Raw genomic sequence first — 14,917 nt, 5'->3', positions numbered from 1 at the left:
AGAGAGGATTCGTGGGTTACCATCTGGGTCGCATGTCTATGGGCCTCCGACTGCCAGTTCAGGGAAAGCTTGGCTACAAGGGGAAGATGATCACTAGATTGTACATTCTCGATCTTAAAGGTGGAAATACACTTAAGTAGATCACTGGAAACCAACAGGTAATCGAGGACGCTGTTTGATTTAACGCTCAGGTGAGTGAAATCCCCTGGAATATCAGGGAGGCATGTTCCATTTAGGGGGACCAGATTTAAACGGATGGCCATTTGATAGAGGAGTACTCCAGCCTCGTTAGCTCGTTGGTCTTTAGAAGTTCTCCTCATGATATGTTCCAGCTCATAATTATTAAGGTTTGGGGTAACCCACCATTTGGTTTTTGGTCAGCGAGTCCCAATTTGCTGCTGTGTGGGCATTAAAATCGCCACCTATTATGGCCGGGGTGTTAGGAAACTTAACATAGCATGAGAGCAAATGCTCTTCTAGCGAGCCCCATTTAGAGCCCAGTTCGGAGGAAGAACCCCCAGGTGGCAAGTAAACATTTGTAACTAGAAGTGAGATCTTTTCCCCCGCAATCAGTCCGGTAAGGGCGTAAGGAAGCAAGGCCTGTACTAGAGTAAGTTTAGAGTGTAGGTTGAGGGAGATGCCTATTATTAGGCCCCCTTTAGGGCGGCCTCCTTTCAGGGAGGGGCAGGCAGGGAGTTCTAGAAGCTCAAAGCCATTTAGGGCAATTTTCTCTACTTCCCACGATTCTTGGAACAAGATGATATGAAACAGGTTAATATACTCCAAGAATTCTGGGTCAAGTTTTTTTTCCCTCCAGCCCGCAATGTTCCAGCTGAGGACTGATAGGGGGGAGTTCCTGTTGTGACCAATTCGCTGTCATTTCAGGGAGAGATGTGAGTCCTTTGGAGGCAAGGCAGACCCCGCAAAAAAGTCAGTTATTTTACTTTGCATGGCAGGCACCTGCTGAAGGTACCTAGTCTTGAAGTTGGTAGTGAAGAATTCTGACTGGGGCGACAAAACGAGTCTCCTGCTGGGTAACCCAAGGGCGGCCACTTCAGTGGGAAACTCCACTGGATTTGCTGAGACTGCCCCACCGTGAGGTCTAAAGGTTGCCGATGAAACCATTTGGTTTATATGTCCGGCCGGGTCTTCAATCAAATCCGGGCCATTTTTTGATGTAGGTGGAACACTCCCATGACCTGATGCTGGCGAAGGTACAGGGGATGCTCGGCGTACTGGTACCGTTTGTATGTCGGGTCTATGCCGCTCAGGGGAATAAGAGGACTCCAGTTCCGGCATTGATGGATTAGATGGTAAGGAATTGTTTTGGTGGAAGGAACTCTGAGTTACACTCCTCAGCGGGGGACTCTTGGAGGGCGAGTCAAAATTTATCAAGAGTTGGGATGAGGGGCCAACTTGTGGGGCAAGACCTGGGTCTGCCAAACGTCGGTGGATTTTGCCCACAAGTGGGGGAGGCATGGGTTTAGGAGCTGGACTAAGGTATGGAAGACTTCCTGCTTCCTTAAAACACGACTCCGAAAAGCTGGCAGGGTTATCCTGAGAAGTGGGCAGGACTCTTCCGTTCTTCTGGACCTGTATGAGCTGATGATTAAGTACTTCTAGTCTTCCAATTATTTCTTGTTGTTCTCTCGGTGGAAGGTCGCCAAAGGTGGCTAAAAGCTCTCTTTCCTCCGGCGGGGTCAGAGAATTGCTTGTGCCAGTGGGTTTCTTTAGGGCTCGTGGGGACGTAGGGTAAGTCCAGTTTTGGTACGGATGGATATCCTCCTGGAGAGGAGGCTCGATGTCCTGGGGTACTCCCGACCTCTCCGACAGAGTCCGCTCCGTGCCGTGACCGGCAAGTAGAAGGGGGTGGATCATGCTATCCATAAAAACTCTTGTTGGGATGATATCATACCTAGCCAAGAGTGATTTCTGCCTGATGATAGCTGAAGGGATCCTTGGAGAATAAAACACAAGCATCACTTTCTGTTGCCTGAGGTGCTGGTTCAAGGGTAATACTGCAATGAGATCACATTGTGAGATTTCTATGTTTAGGAGATTGCTTAGATGCTTTTTAACCCCACTCAGAGTAAGCCACCTTGGTGACCCTGCCCCGATGTTTAGGCAGATTTTCTTAGGTTGCAGGGACAACGCTTGGTGTTTCAGTGCAGGATTTGGTTTATATTTAAGGATCACACTTCTTTTTTTGGTTGAAGGTAAGGACCTCTGGCACTTCAATTCCCCCGTATCTACAGTTGGTTTAAACTTTAACCAGAAGTTATCAATTTTCTGTTCGAGGTTACATAGCTGGGAGGATAGCACATCAATCTTCTTAAATATGCAATTAAGGGTTCTGACCACAAGATGGAGATGTTCATGTTGTTCTTGTCTTGCGCAGTCCTCAGCTCCGGCGTCCTGCACCACCCTCAGTGGGACACACCCTCTTCCTCCAAGCTTGCCGTCCGCAGTTTTAATCTGAGGTAAAAATAATTCCTCTGGTGTTGACGTTGTTTCTGGAGACGTTAGAGGGTAGAAACGGTTCTGAGTTTTCACCCTATAGCAGTGTTCAGTGGGGTCACTCCGATTGCCAGACACGAGGGGGTCGGTTTTTAATTGTTTGGCTCTTGGGGAGGGCAGAGCCTCGTCACAATCCCTTAGGCGTTTGCCTTGGCCCATCGTTATGAGTCTTTTAAAATAACAGTGCTTAAAAGGTAATAAAAGGTGGAAGAAATAAAAATACAACTGGATGTGAGCTGGCGGAAAACCAGTAAGTCGAAGGCTGCTTCCAAGGCTGCCGGAGAATACAATTATCTGCTCATTAAAGCTGATTTACGATGCAGGCTTTACAGTTATCAACAATGTGAACTCCTGGCATGGGCTCCAAGCCCCTGATACAATCTTCAGCAAAAACTTGAAAGGCTGGGAGCCACAACACAGATTTTAGAAAGGATTCAAAATGAACTCCGGCAAATGCGTCTTACCTCATCGCCATCTTGACGCCTCCTCCTCCTTACATAAAACTTCCAATGTTAATATGAAAATTAAGGGGGATAGTGGGCGACCTTGTCTGACCCCTTTACTGATTTCACACTCCTGTGATAAATTTCCATTGATTATGATTTTAGCTTTTTGTTTTGATTATATTGCTTCAATCCCTTTTATATACTGTATACCAAAATCCATATGGTGTAATAGACCTTTCATAAATTTCCAGGATACCCTGTCGAAAGCTTTTCCTGCATCTATAGCCATTAAGACTGCCTTCTTTTCTATTCTTAAGTCTAAATACGCCAATAAGTTTATAATGTTTCTAGTGTTGCTATAAATGTGCCTCCCGGGCAAAAAGCCAGCTTGGTCATTGTGTATCATCATCTGGAAGCCTTTTTTTGATCTTTCGGCTAAAATATTTGCATATAATTTATAATCGTTCTTTAGAAGTGTGATAGGCCTTTAGTTGTTAATAAGTAGGTTGTCCGTTCCCTGTTTTGGAATTAATGCAATAAGGCTGTCTTTCCAAGAATCCGGCATGGTTCCGTCTTTTAAGATGTTGTTCATGATACTTCTTCTTTTTTTTAGAAAAAAATACATTTTTATTAAAGTTTTAAACAAACACAAAAGCACAAACAAACACAACACAAATAACAAGTATAGTTTCAAATCCTTATTTTCTTAACATCTTTCCCTGACTTCCCCACACCTCCCCTTCTTGTATTCCAATTCCAATAATTAGCTCAGCAAGTTCTTGTCCCCAACTTTTACCTTATTATTATTATACTTAATTCATCTTAATTAACCAATTTTAACTTATAGACCTCAATTTAAACAACAATATTCATTCTTTACACCCTTTTCTAAGGTCGACCCAAATTCCCTTCCACGAATTTCCCAATTTTTATATTAATTGCAAAACAAAATAACAGAAAAACAACGTATAATTATTCACCCTTTAGATTCTAAATCTCTCACCCCCCCTTTCCCGGTTTCGATCCCCAAAAAATGTCCATCAGTCCATCAACTATCAGCCTGGAGATCTCACGTCCGAGGCCCTCAAATCTCTCTCAGTCCCTCTCTGCCGGTTTTTTTGGTAGTCCTTTATATTAGACATCAGGTCTCGGAGAAGCTCTGTCCCTATAGGGTCTATGTTTCTTCCAACCAGACCTCCATGTTCAAAAGTGGAGCCCAAATCTTGTTTCTTGTTGCTTTTAAGTCCAAATGTCCCAAATGTCCCCAAAGCTCCAACTTTCGCCTTGATCAGATTTGTAATCCATAGGTCTTCAGATCTCCCCATAGGGAGATCCCTCCACTCTTCATTCTCTAATTCAAACCAAGCTCTCATAATCCAAATCTTGTTTTTCTTAGCATCTATCTTAGCAGGCCTCTGGCTCTCCTTTGTCGTCTGCGGCATTTCAGCTCCTCCTTCCCACTCCTCTGAAACAGCACATATCTCTTCTTGTTCAGCTGCATAGGTTTCTTGAGTCAAGTCCTTGACACATTCAACAAGTTTGTTTACTTTTAAATTCAAAGTTGCAGCATTTGTAGCCAAAGCTTCACTCTGACCTTGTAACTTTCCCAAGAGAAAAAAACATTCTATCCAGCTCAGCCTATATTTTTCCACCTGCAGCCATTGTAATGTCTCGGAACCCCCTCTAGAGGGATTCTAGTTACTTAATATTCCTTCCACCTCCAATCCAACATTCAAGTTAATTTGTTTCTATTCTTCTTTATTTTCAACAGTTTAAAGTCAAATTGTAACTCTTCCGGAGGCGGCGCGCTCAGCAATGGCGGTCCTCTTCAGTTGCTGAAGAGGGGCTCCGCGGAAAAGGGTCGTGCGCTGCGGCACAGCGACGACCCATGAAGAAAAACCACTGGTAGAGTGAGCCAGTGGCCGTGGGATTCGGCGGGCACCAGGAGCGACCTCCGAAACGCAGAAGGGACCCCGTAAGGGGTTTCGGAACGTGAAGGGGGTAGCGGTGCTGTGGATCCATCGCTCTTTCCGCGGAAGTGAAGCCGCGCGGCTGCTGCTGATCAGCGCTGACCTTTCTTCCTTCAACAATCGAACTGAAACAACTTACTCGTGAGTAGGAAATTTGAAGCTTTGTACGAACTAAATTTGGAGAAATTTGGCTGAAAGCGGGAGACGCTAAAAAGGAAGTCAGTCTCCCGGCTCTGTTTAAAGTATTGAGCAAAGCCCCTTTAAAGCTGAAGCGCTGAAAGGAATCTTAAAAGAGTTGGAAGTTATCTGCAAATTCGACCTTGATTGATTAAAAGTTAAAGAAAGGACATAACAGTTTTATAAGTGACAATTTTATGTTCCTCTTTCTTTTACCTTGTGGATTACAAATTTTTGAAACCCTGTTCTCGGTCTGACTGGATACAAGTAACATCGGTCTGCAGTAACTGTAGACAAAGTTAGAAGTAACATTGGGCTACTTTGTAACCGGGAAAAGGAACTGTTGCAAGCACCTTGGTAAAGAACTTTTATTCTCTGCAGTTTAAGCTTAAGGAGAGGGGCTCCCCCCCCTTGTTTTGGATAATATTTTTCTTTTGTGTGTAAAGGGAACTTTTGGTGGAAATTTCCTATCCTTCTCCCTAATTTTTAGGGAGCTCCCCCTGCTGGATTGTGGATTTAATAGTATTTGAGAACTGCTACTAGTCTTGGAATTTTCCTGCCCGGATGTTTATTTTTTCTGGAATTAATTTTCCCATGGGATTTACAATTTGACCTTGATACTGGGACAGCTGTGGAATGAGTGGCACAGCAAAAACAAGGGCTGCAGAAAGAAAAAAAGCAAAATAAACTGAACTTTTGCAATTAACTCTGCCTGTGCAGCCACGCAGATCATCTGTCCCAATTGTGACAGGCCTGCAGGAAGGACAAGCTATACAGCCTACTTTTGGAGAGATGGCTGCTGGAGGGATAGACTCCGTATCTAAAGAAATATTGGAGCAGTTGGCAGCACTGAACAAGAAAGCGGATGAACAAGCACTTAGGTTTGATGAACAAGCTGCTAAACTTGACCAGGTAACAGCCTCAATTAACAAATTGACAGACCAAGTTTCTAAAAACTCTCAGGCCATAGATAATATTGAAAAGACTGCAACAGAAAATCGGAAACTGGCACAGGAAGCAAATACAAAAGCAGACGAAAATAAAAAGAGGATAGAGGAATTAAGAGGCGAAGTCAGACCACTGAGTAGACAGGTGACTGAACAACAAGTGTACCTGTCCCTTGCAGAGCTGAAAAATAGGGAAAATAACCTCAGAATTAGAAACATTCCAGAGTCAGAAAAGGAGGATTTGATTGGATTTTTGACAACAGAATTATCCAAATTCTGGGGTGTGGCAGAGGAAAAAGATTTTAAAATTGTCACCGCTTTCAGACTAGGAAGAGTGGCTAGGAAGGATAAACCAAGAGATTGCCTGATCATTTTCAGATCTAGGCAAGAAAAAGAAACCATACTCGGCTTGCATTTTAAAAATCCATTGGTGATCCAGGGAAAAAAGGCAGAAATTTTTAGAGATATACCAAAACAACTTCTGGACTTAAGAGCCACATATAAAGACTTAGCAAGCTTACTGAGAAACAACACAATCCCATACAGGTGGGAATTCCCTCAAGGATTATCTTTTACCTTGAAAGGGGTGAGGGTAAGAATCAGAACAGCAGAGGAGCAAGAAAAGTTCCTAAACGACCACGGGGAAGACCTTCGGAAAGGAATAGCAGGTGCCTGGCCACCTCCTCCGCCTGGATTGAATCCGGTTCCACCTCCAGAAAAAAACGAAAAAGGAGACACCCCAGCAGGTAAATAATTAGTCCAAGATGTCTCTACAGCTTCTCAGTTGGAACATTAATGGCGCAAATTCTCCTGAAAGAAGGAAAAAGATTTTTCATATTTTGAGAAAAGAACAATTAGACATTATTTGCCTTCAAGAAACGCATGTGACTAGGCTCCATAGGAGAGTATTAATTAACAAGAGACTAGGCCAAGAATTTATCTCATCAGATAAGGTAAAAAAAAGAGGAGTAGTGATTTATGCAAAGGAGACTCTAGCACCAAAATTGATCTTTAAAGATGAACAAGGAAGAATTTTGGCGATTGAAATTCAAGCACAAGGAGAGAAATTTTTGATTGTAGGAATTTATGCACCAAACGATGGGAAATCGGAATTTTATAAGAAGCTACATGAGACAATATTGGACTATATTGACTATACTAACATCATCCTGATGGGTGATATGAATGGAGTTGTCTCCACACATATGGATAAGTCTCAAAATCAGAACTTGACCAAAGATGGCAGACTCCCAAAGACTTTTTTTGAACTTACAGACAATATGGACTTGATTGACATCTGGAGAACAAAGAACCCTCTAGGTAAAGAGGGAACTTTTTTCTCTGAGGCCCATCTTTCGTGGACAAGAATCGACCAGATTTGGACATCTAGAGGACTGGCACCTAAGACAAAAAAAGTCGAGATCTGCCCTAAAACTTGCTCTGACCACAACGCCTTGAAAATAGATTTAAGACTGGCACCAGCTGGATCCTTCAGATGGAGAATGAATGACTATTTGTTTAGAGATCAGGAGATTGTGAAGAAGGCCCAAAAAACGCTGAAAGATTATTTCGAAATAAATTTGAATACTTTGGTGGAAAAGAAAACAATCTGGGACGCAAGTAAAGCTGTGATGAGAGGATTTCTGATACAGCAGAACTCTATCAAGAAAAAACTCTGGAATGGTAAAAAGGATAAGATCTTGGAGAAGATAAGAGATGGCGAGAAAAAGTTGAGACTAAACCCAAAATCAAAAGAAGTTTTAAGAGAAATAAAATTCCATCAAGCACAATATGCAAAATTGATAAATCAAGAAGTTGAATGGAAAATTAAACAAATGAAACAAAGATCATTCGAATCGGCAAATAAATGTGGGAAGCTGCTGGCATGGCAGCTGAAAAAGAGACAAAAGTTGAACTTTGTTACCAATCTAGAGGTTGAGGGAGAATGTATTCAGAAACCAGAAGATATTAGAAAGTGCTTCCAGAGATATTTTAGAAAATTGTTTACTCAAGGACCCCAAGTGGAGACTGAGATAGATAATTTTCTAGGAAGTTATGGCCTCCAAAAATTAACACAAGACAAGCAAACAGCCCTGAATTACAAAATAACACAACAGGAGATTGAAAGTGCCATTCAGAACATGCAACTAGGCAAATCTCCAGGTCCAGATGGGCTTACCTCCAAATACTACAAGACATTGAAGGAATATTTGGTTCAGCCATTAATGGAGGTATGTAACCAAATTATGGAAGGAAAGGGGGCACCCGAATCGTGGAAAGAGGCATTCATCACCTTGATTCCTAAATTGGAATCTGAAAAGACTCAACTCAGGAATTATCGCCCTATCTCACTCCTAAATGTGGATTACAAAATTTTTGCTAACATTTTGGCAAACAGATTGAAAAAAGTCTTGAATGAAGTAATTCATAAAGACCAAGCAGGCTTTCTCCCTGGCAGGCATATGTCTGACAACACTAGGAATATCATTGATGTTTTGGAGTTATTACAGACAAATCTGAACACGAAGGCAGCTTTGATATTTATAGATGCTGAGAAAGCCTTTGATAACATATCTTGGAAATTTATGAAGAAAAATTTGGAAGGGATGGGAGTGGGAAGGGCGTTCCAAAATGGTATTGAAGCAATCTATTCAGAGCAAAAAGCTAAATTGATAGTAAACAACGTGGTGACTGAGGAGTTTAAAATCGAAAAAGGGACACGACAGGGGTGCCCCTTATCACCCTTGTTATTTATTTCTGTCCTGGAGGTGTTGCTGAATATGATTAGGAAGGACCAGCGGGTGGAAGGAATACAGGTCGGGGAAAAACAATACAAATTGAAGGCCTTTGCAGATGACCTGGTTTTGACATTACAGGAGCCAGAAGCTAGTACAAAAAGAGCCTTAGAACTAATTTCTGAATTTGGTCGGGTGGCGGGATTTAAGCTGAACAAACAAAAAACCAAGGTTTTGGCTAAAAACTTGACACCTTCAGAAATAGATGGGTTTCAGAAGGAAACAGAATTAAATGTTGTTCCAAAAGTGAAATACCTGGGGGTTAACCTGACTGGGAGAAATTTGAATTTGTTTAAAGATAATTATGAAAAATGTTGGTCGGAAATCAAAAAGGATTTAGAAACATGGTCGAGACTGAGACTTACCTTGTCGGGCAGAATAGCTGCAGTCAAAATGAATGTATTGCCAAGAATGTTGTTTCTGTTTCAAACCCTGCAGATCGTGGACAGAGTGGAATGCTTCGGAAAGTGGCAGAGGGACATTGCGAAGTTTGTCTGGCAGGGCAAAAAGCCCCGAATAAAATTTAAAATATTAACAGATGCAAAGGAAAGAGGGGGGTTTGCCCTGCCGGACCTAAGACTGTACTATGAAGCTGCATCCCTCTGCTGGTTGAAAGATTGGTTTTTGTTAGAAAACACTGATGTCCTAGATCTGGAAGGGCATAGCAATGCTTTTGGTTGGCATGCATATCTCTGGTACGACAAGGCAAAGTCTCATAAACTGTTTAAAAACCATATTGTCAGGAAAGCTCTACTTATTGTCTGGACTAAATACAAAGACTTATTCGAAAGTAAGACTCCGAGGTGGTTATCACCGGTAGAGGCTAAGGCCGTAAAATTTCGTAATATGGAGACTGGCTGGTTGAAATATTGTGAGATAATTGAAAGAGATGGTGACACTTGGAGGTTGCAGAGTTTCGAAAAACTGAAAGGAAAGGTGCGAGATTGGTTTCATTATGCCCAAATTTTAGAGACTTTTAAAAAAGACAAAAAAATTGGTTTCCAGGTGGAAAAATCAAAATTAGAGACAGAATTACTTGAACCTAAGACGAAAGTGCTTTCAAGAATGTATAATTTGCTGCTTAAGTGGAACACTCAAGATGAGATAGTTAAATCAGCTATGATAAAATGGGCACAAGACATCGGGTACAACATTATGTCTGAAGACTGGGAAAGGTTATGGACCACCGGTATGAAATTTACGGCATGTACTGCCTTAAAGGAAAACATCATGAAAATGGTATACAGGTGGTACATGACCCCAGTCAAACTTGCAAAGATATATCATTTGTCTGACAATAAATGTTGGAAATGTAAGGAAGCTGAGGGAACCTTTTTTCACCTCTGGTGGGCATGCCCGAGGGTGAAGGCCTTCTGGGAAATGATCTATAACGAGTTGAAAAAGGTGTTTAAATACACCTTTCACAAGAAACCAGAGGCCTTCCTCCTGGGCATTGTGGGCCAGAGAGTGTTAAAAAAAGATAGAACTTTCTTTCTATATGCAACCACAGCAGCAAGAATTCTTATAGCTAAACACTGGAAGGCACAGGAGTTACCCACGCTGGAAGAATGGCATTTGCAGCTGATGGACTATATGGAATTAGCTGAAATGACAGCCAGAATCCGAGACCTGGGAGAAGACGCCGTGGAAGAGGACTGGAAGAAATTTAAGGACTATTTACAAAAATATTATAAGCTATATGAATGTTGAGAATTTGCTAAATGTTCTGGAAAAACATGCTTCAGTATTGAATTTGGTAAATGTTGAAAATTAAGTTAAGATTTCGAAATGTATAAATTGTGGACTATATAACTAAAGGAAAACACAAAAACATATGAAATAAGGTATTAATTTGCTGTTTATTTTTATTGTAAAGAAAACAGGGGATGGGGGACGTGGGGAAGTCTGATCGATCATGAAAATGGATGTGAAAAATGTGAATCTTTTCTTCTTTTTCTTTTATAACTTCTTTTCTTTTCTGTAAAACTGCTTTTGATGTGCTATGGATGATATACCTTTCTTTTACCCTGGAAAAAAGCAATAAAACCTTATTAAAAAAAAAAGAGAATAAATTTCAGAAATGCAAACTCCCAAAAAAAAAAAAAAAAAAAAAATAAAGTCAAATTGTAACAAAAATAACCAGCAAAGATAGCAGAAACCATTTTTTTTTCCTTTTCCAACTTTGACAGCTAATTTGACAGCTGTCAAACTCTTTATGTCTCCTCAGCAGGCTCTCTCGCGGATCACTCCCGGGTCCCGGGGGGTTGCACTTCAGCTCTTAAAATCAGTTCTTATCCTCCAGCAAAGTTACTTATATTGCCAAGTCGTGGAATTAATAGCTTTTATCCCGTAAAGAGAAGGATGTTCTCTCAACCTTAGTTATCAATTCTTGCTTTAATTTATCTACAGGAAGGGGAGACGGACTTCCTTTTAGCACCTCCCCCGATCGTGCCAAATTCAGAAAAAACGATATTTAGTTCCAATTCTTGTACTACTCACGGGTTGTTACTTTTAAAGTCCAAATGTTCAAAGAAAGAAGTCAGCGCTCTCTGGCCATGGCATGCGGCTTCGCTCCGTAGAAGAAGCGGTCTACTCTCAGCAAAGCGCCACTCTCCGTTCCCCGCTCCGAAGCCTTTAAAAAGGCTTCTTCGCGGGTCGGGGGGGCGCAAATGGTGCACGACGAGTCACCAAGTCCACAGGCTTCAGCGCCTGTGGTTTCTGAGGGTCCCCGCGTCGCCGCGGCGGCAAGACCCGTCTTCTACAGAGCAGATTCCCTCCGGAGCTCGGAGGGAATCCACCATTAGCCTTTCGCGCTAACCCGGAAGTCTCTGTTCATGATACTTCTTAATGGGTCAGACAGTAAGTCCTCCATTTTTTTATAATATATTGCCAGTAGGCCGTCTGGCCCTGCTGGCTTTCCTATCTTTGCTTCCTTAATTGCTCTTTGAATTTCGTACGATGTAATAGGGGCATTCAACAGTTCTTTTTGTTCTTTAGTAAGTTTCGGAAGACAATTCTGTTCTAAATGTTCTTTAACTTCTTCTGTTGTTTCATTTCCTTCCTTATACATTTCTCTAAAGAATTCGAGAAATCGTTTCTCTATTTCTGTAGGGTTGTTTATTATTTTGCCTTTGCACTTAACTCTATTTATAAGCCTTTCTGCCTCTCTCTTCTTTAATTGCCATGCTAATAACCAGGCTCAGGTTCTGTTTCAGGCTGTGTCTCTGTTTCAGGCTCCTGCGCTGTATCAAACACTGTTGCAGACTCAGGCTGTGGCACTATGGCTGTAGCTGTGGCTGTGGTTCTGTTTCAGGCTCTGGCACTGTATCAAGCACTGTTTCAGGCTCAGGCTCAGGCTTCTGCTCTTTATTAGGCTTTGTGTCAGTCTTTGGCTCTAGCACTTATTCTAGCTCTATTTCAGGCTCGGCCTGTGTCTCAGCCTTTGTCTCTGTTTCACGCTGTTTCTCTGTTTCAGGCTCCGGCGCTTGTTTCAAGCCTTGTATCTATGGCAACGGAGAGGTCAAAGTTGCCATGTGTGCCAAGAAAAACAAACATGGAGTCCAGCACGCTTCCCTTTGCGCAGCTCTGCTGTCTGTCCGTGCTGATCCAAAAATCCTTCCTGCCTCTCCCTCTTGCCGGTAGCAGAGATAAACACAGCGGTGAAGCAATTGCAGCTTGTGGGTAATAAATTCAGACACAAAGGCGTTCCTTATCTTCTTAGCCTTTAATCATGAAGTTTAACAGCATAAAACTGGACCTGGTGAAAGCTCACCCATTGCGTCCTCTCTCCGCAAAAGCGAAACCAGACTGAAACTCTCAGAGTCAAACCACTCCCATAAGAGTTTCTAACCACGCCTCAGGAAAGAGACGTCACACAGAACTCCTTAACCCTGTGAGTTCTGAAACCAATAACACCCCCTCTCGTCACGAATCCTGAGGGAAACTGTGAACCCCTATTTACAGACCTCTTTGAGTTCAACTCACCTCCCATTGCCTTTTGCCTCCCACTGGCATCTATCCCAGGCAATTGTTGAATCCCTTCCACATCCCCAGAATCACACTGTGCGAAACCAACCCACGCACTGGTGACCTGAAACCTCTCAGGTGGAATCCCTTTTGTGGTCCGAGTTGACCGCCTGGGCACAACCTCGGGCGCTCCTCCTGACCCACTGGGGTCAGCAAGTGTGTCTCCAGCAAGCTGAGAAGACTCCCCCTCTGACTTGCTGCGTCTTCGGGCCTCCTGCACTTGGCTAACAGGAGATGAAGGCTCGCTCTTGGGTTCCCTCTTAACCTGTGGAGAAACCCACCCCTGTGCTTGACCATCATCAGTAACCTGGTCTTCAGCAACAGGCTCTGCCTCTGCCTCTCCTTCCTCCCTTTCTTCCTCCCTTTCCTCCCCCTCAGAATCGGACAGACATTCTGAGAGAACATCAGGACCACCCCTAGGCCGTGACCAACCACCCTGCTCAAAGAACTCAGCATGCTTGCTGACCAGCAGCTTGGTCTGATCACCTTCTCGATATGCAAACTTCCACCCCTTCGTCACAGGTTCATACCCACAGAAGATCATGTCCTGGTACCTAGGACCACCCTCCTTCCGTTGCGCTGTTGGTATTGGCACTGAAGCCTTGGAACCAAACGAACGGAAGAAATGCACCTGTGGCTTCCTCTTGTGCAACAGAAAAAACGGTGTGTCACCTACATCGTGATTGTAGGACCTGTTAAAAACAAAGCTGGCAAACTTCCAAGCTTCACTCCAAAAGCTCTGAGGCAGCCCAGAGTCACACAGTAAAACCCTGACAGCTTCAGCCAGTGCTTCACTCCTGTGCTCTGCCACGCCTCTCTCTTGAGGAGACTTTGCACCCGTCACCTGGTGACGAATTCCCTTTTCCTTGAAAAATTCCTTCAGAGCAGACCCAGTGAACTGTGCCCCACGGTCGCTCCTGAACTCTTGCACCTTGGTGGAGAACCTTAGTTCCACCTCCGCAACCCAATCCTGGATCAGTTGCGCTGCCTCCCTCTGTGACCTGAGAGAGAAACACCATAAATTCTGAGAAAAATCATCTGCCATCGTTAGCAGAAACCTGGCCCCACCCAGACTCTCACACTTCATGGGTCCTGTAAGGTCTGTGTGAACCAACTCAAAAGGTTTTGTGGTTACCCTCTTTACCCCGGGAAACCTGCACCTTTGAACCTTGCTGCATGCCCTGCACACTAGGGATTCCTCACATGGTGTGATTTTACAACCTTTGGTGCATTCGGGCAATCTCTTAACATCTTCCAAACAAGCATGAGACATTCTCTTGTGCCATATATGAACACATGAATCATGGCTGGGAACACTAGCACACTGCGCCTGTGCTTTTCCTGCATTCCCCCCACCCTCCAGAGGAGTTTCCAGAACAAAGAGATTGTTCTTGCATGCTACGTTGACCAGTTGTCTCCCCCCTCTGAAAATAGAACAGGTATCATTTTCAAAACAAATTTTGTACCCCTGCTTCGCCAAAGCAGGTATCGATAACAGGCAACACTTCATCCCTGGTACAATGAAGCACTCCAGCTCCGCCTGCAAAACAGAAACATATACATTTGCAGCATTAGAAACTTTCCGTTTTGTGCCATCAGCTAATGTAACAGTAGTTCCAGTTGAAACAGCCCTGCAATTCCGCAGCCTCCCAGCAGATGGCGTCCCAATGAGGTGATGACTGGCACCCGAATCCAATGCCCACTTCACATCTGTGTCCCTGCTGGTATTGTTCTGTAGCGTTGCCATGCCAACAAACGTCCCGCTGCCGCCCCTGTCCTTGGCAGCGTCCGAAACCGCAACATCCTGCGTTGCTCAAAAGACTGGACTTATCTCAGAGTTCCCAGACAACTATGCAACCGTTATCTCCCTCTGCAGCAGATGGCTGACCTTGCAGCATTCAGCTCTGTCCTGTTTCCCAGGCTTCGACTTACGACGCAAACAACTCTTGGCAGCCTTTGGAAAAAGAGGCTTTTCTGTGCTTTCACTGCTCACCGCCCCCCCCCCCCACTGCTCACAGGGCTCCCAGGACGCTTTCCTG

General features: G+C 43.5%; 1 long non-coding RNA gene across 1 annotated transcript in view; it reads right to left on the bottom strand.

The window, feature by feature from the left end:
• Positions 1-13,524, bottom strand: part of LOC308577854 — a 111,188-nt gene extending 97,664 nt beyond the window's left edge. The window contains exons 1-2 of the long non-coding RNA XR_014003721.1: positions 13,510-13,524; positions 12,734-13,143 (exon numbers count right to left, since the gene is read on the bottom strand). This is a non-coding gene — a long non-coding RNA (uncharacterized lncRNA). The remainder of the gene's footprint in view (positions 1-12,733; positions 13,144-13,509) is intronic.
• Positions 13,525-14,917: the final 1,393 nt, after the last annotated feature.

The sequence above is a fragment of the Podarcis bocagei genome (genome assembly GCF_964188305.1).
Source record: "Podarcis bocagei genome assembly, chromosome: W".
Classification (NCBI taxonomy): domain Eukaryota; kingdom Metazoa; phylum Chordata; class Lepidosauria; order Squamata; family Lacertidae; genus Podarcis; species Podarcis bocagei.
Note: the sequence above shows the minus strand (reverse complement) of the source record. Positions and strands in the feature narration are given on the sequence as shown.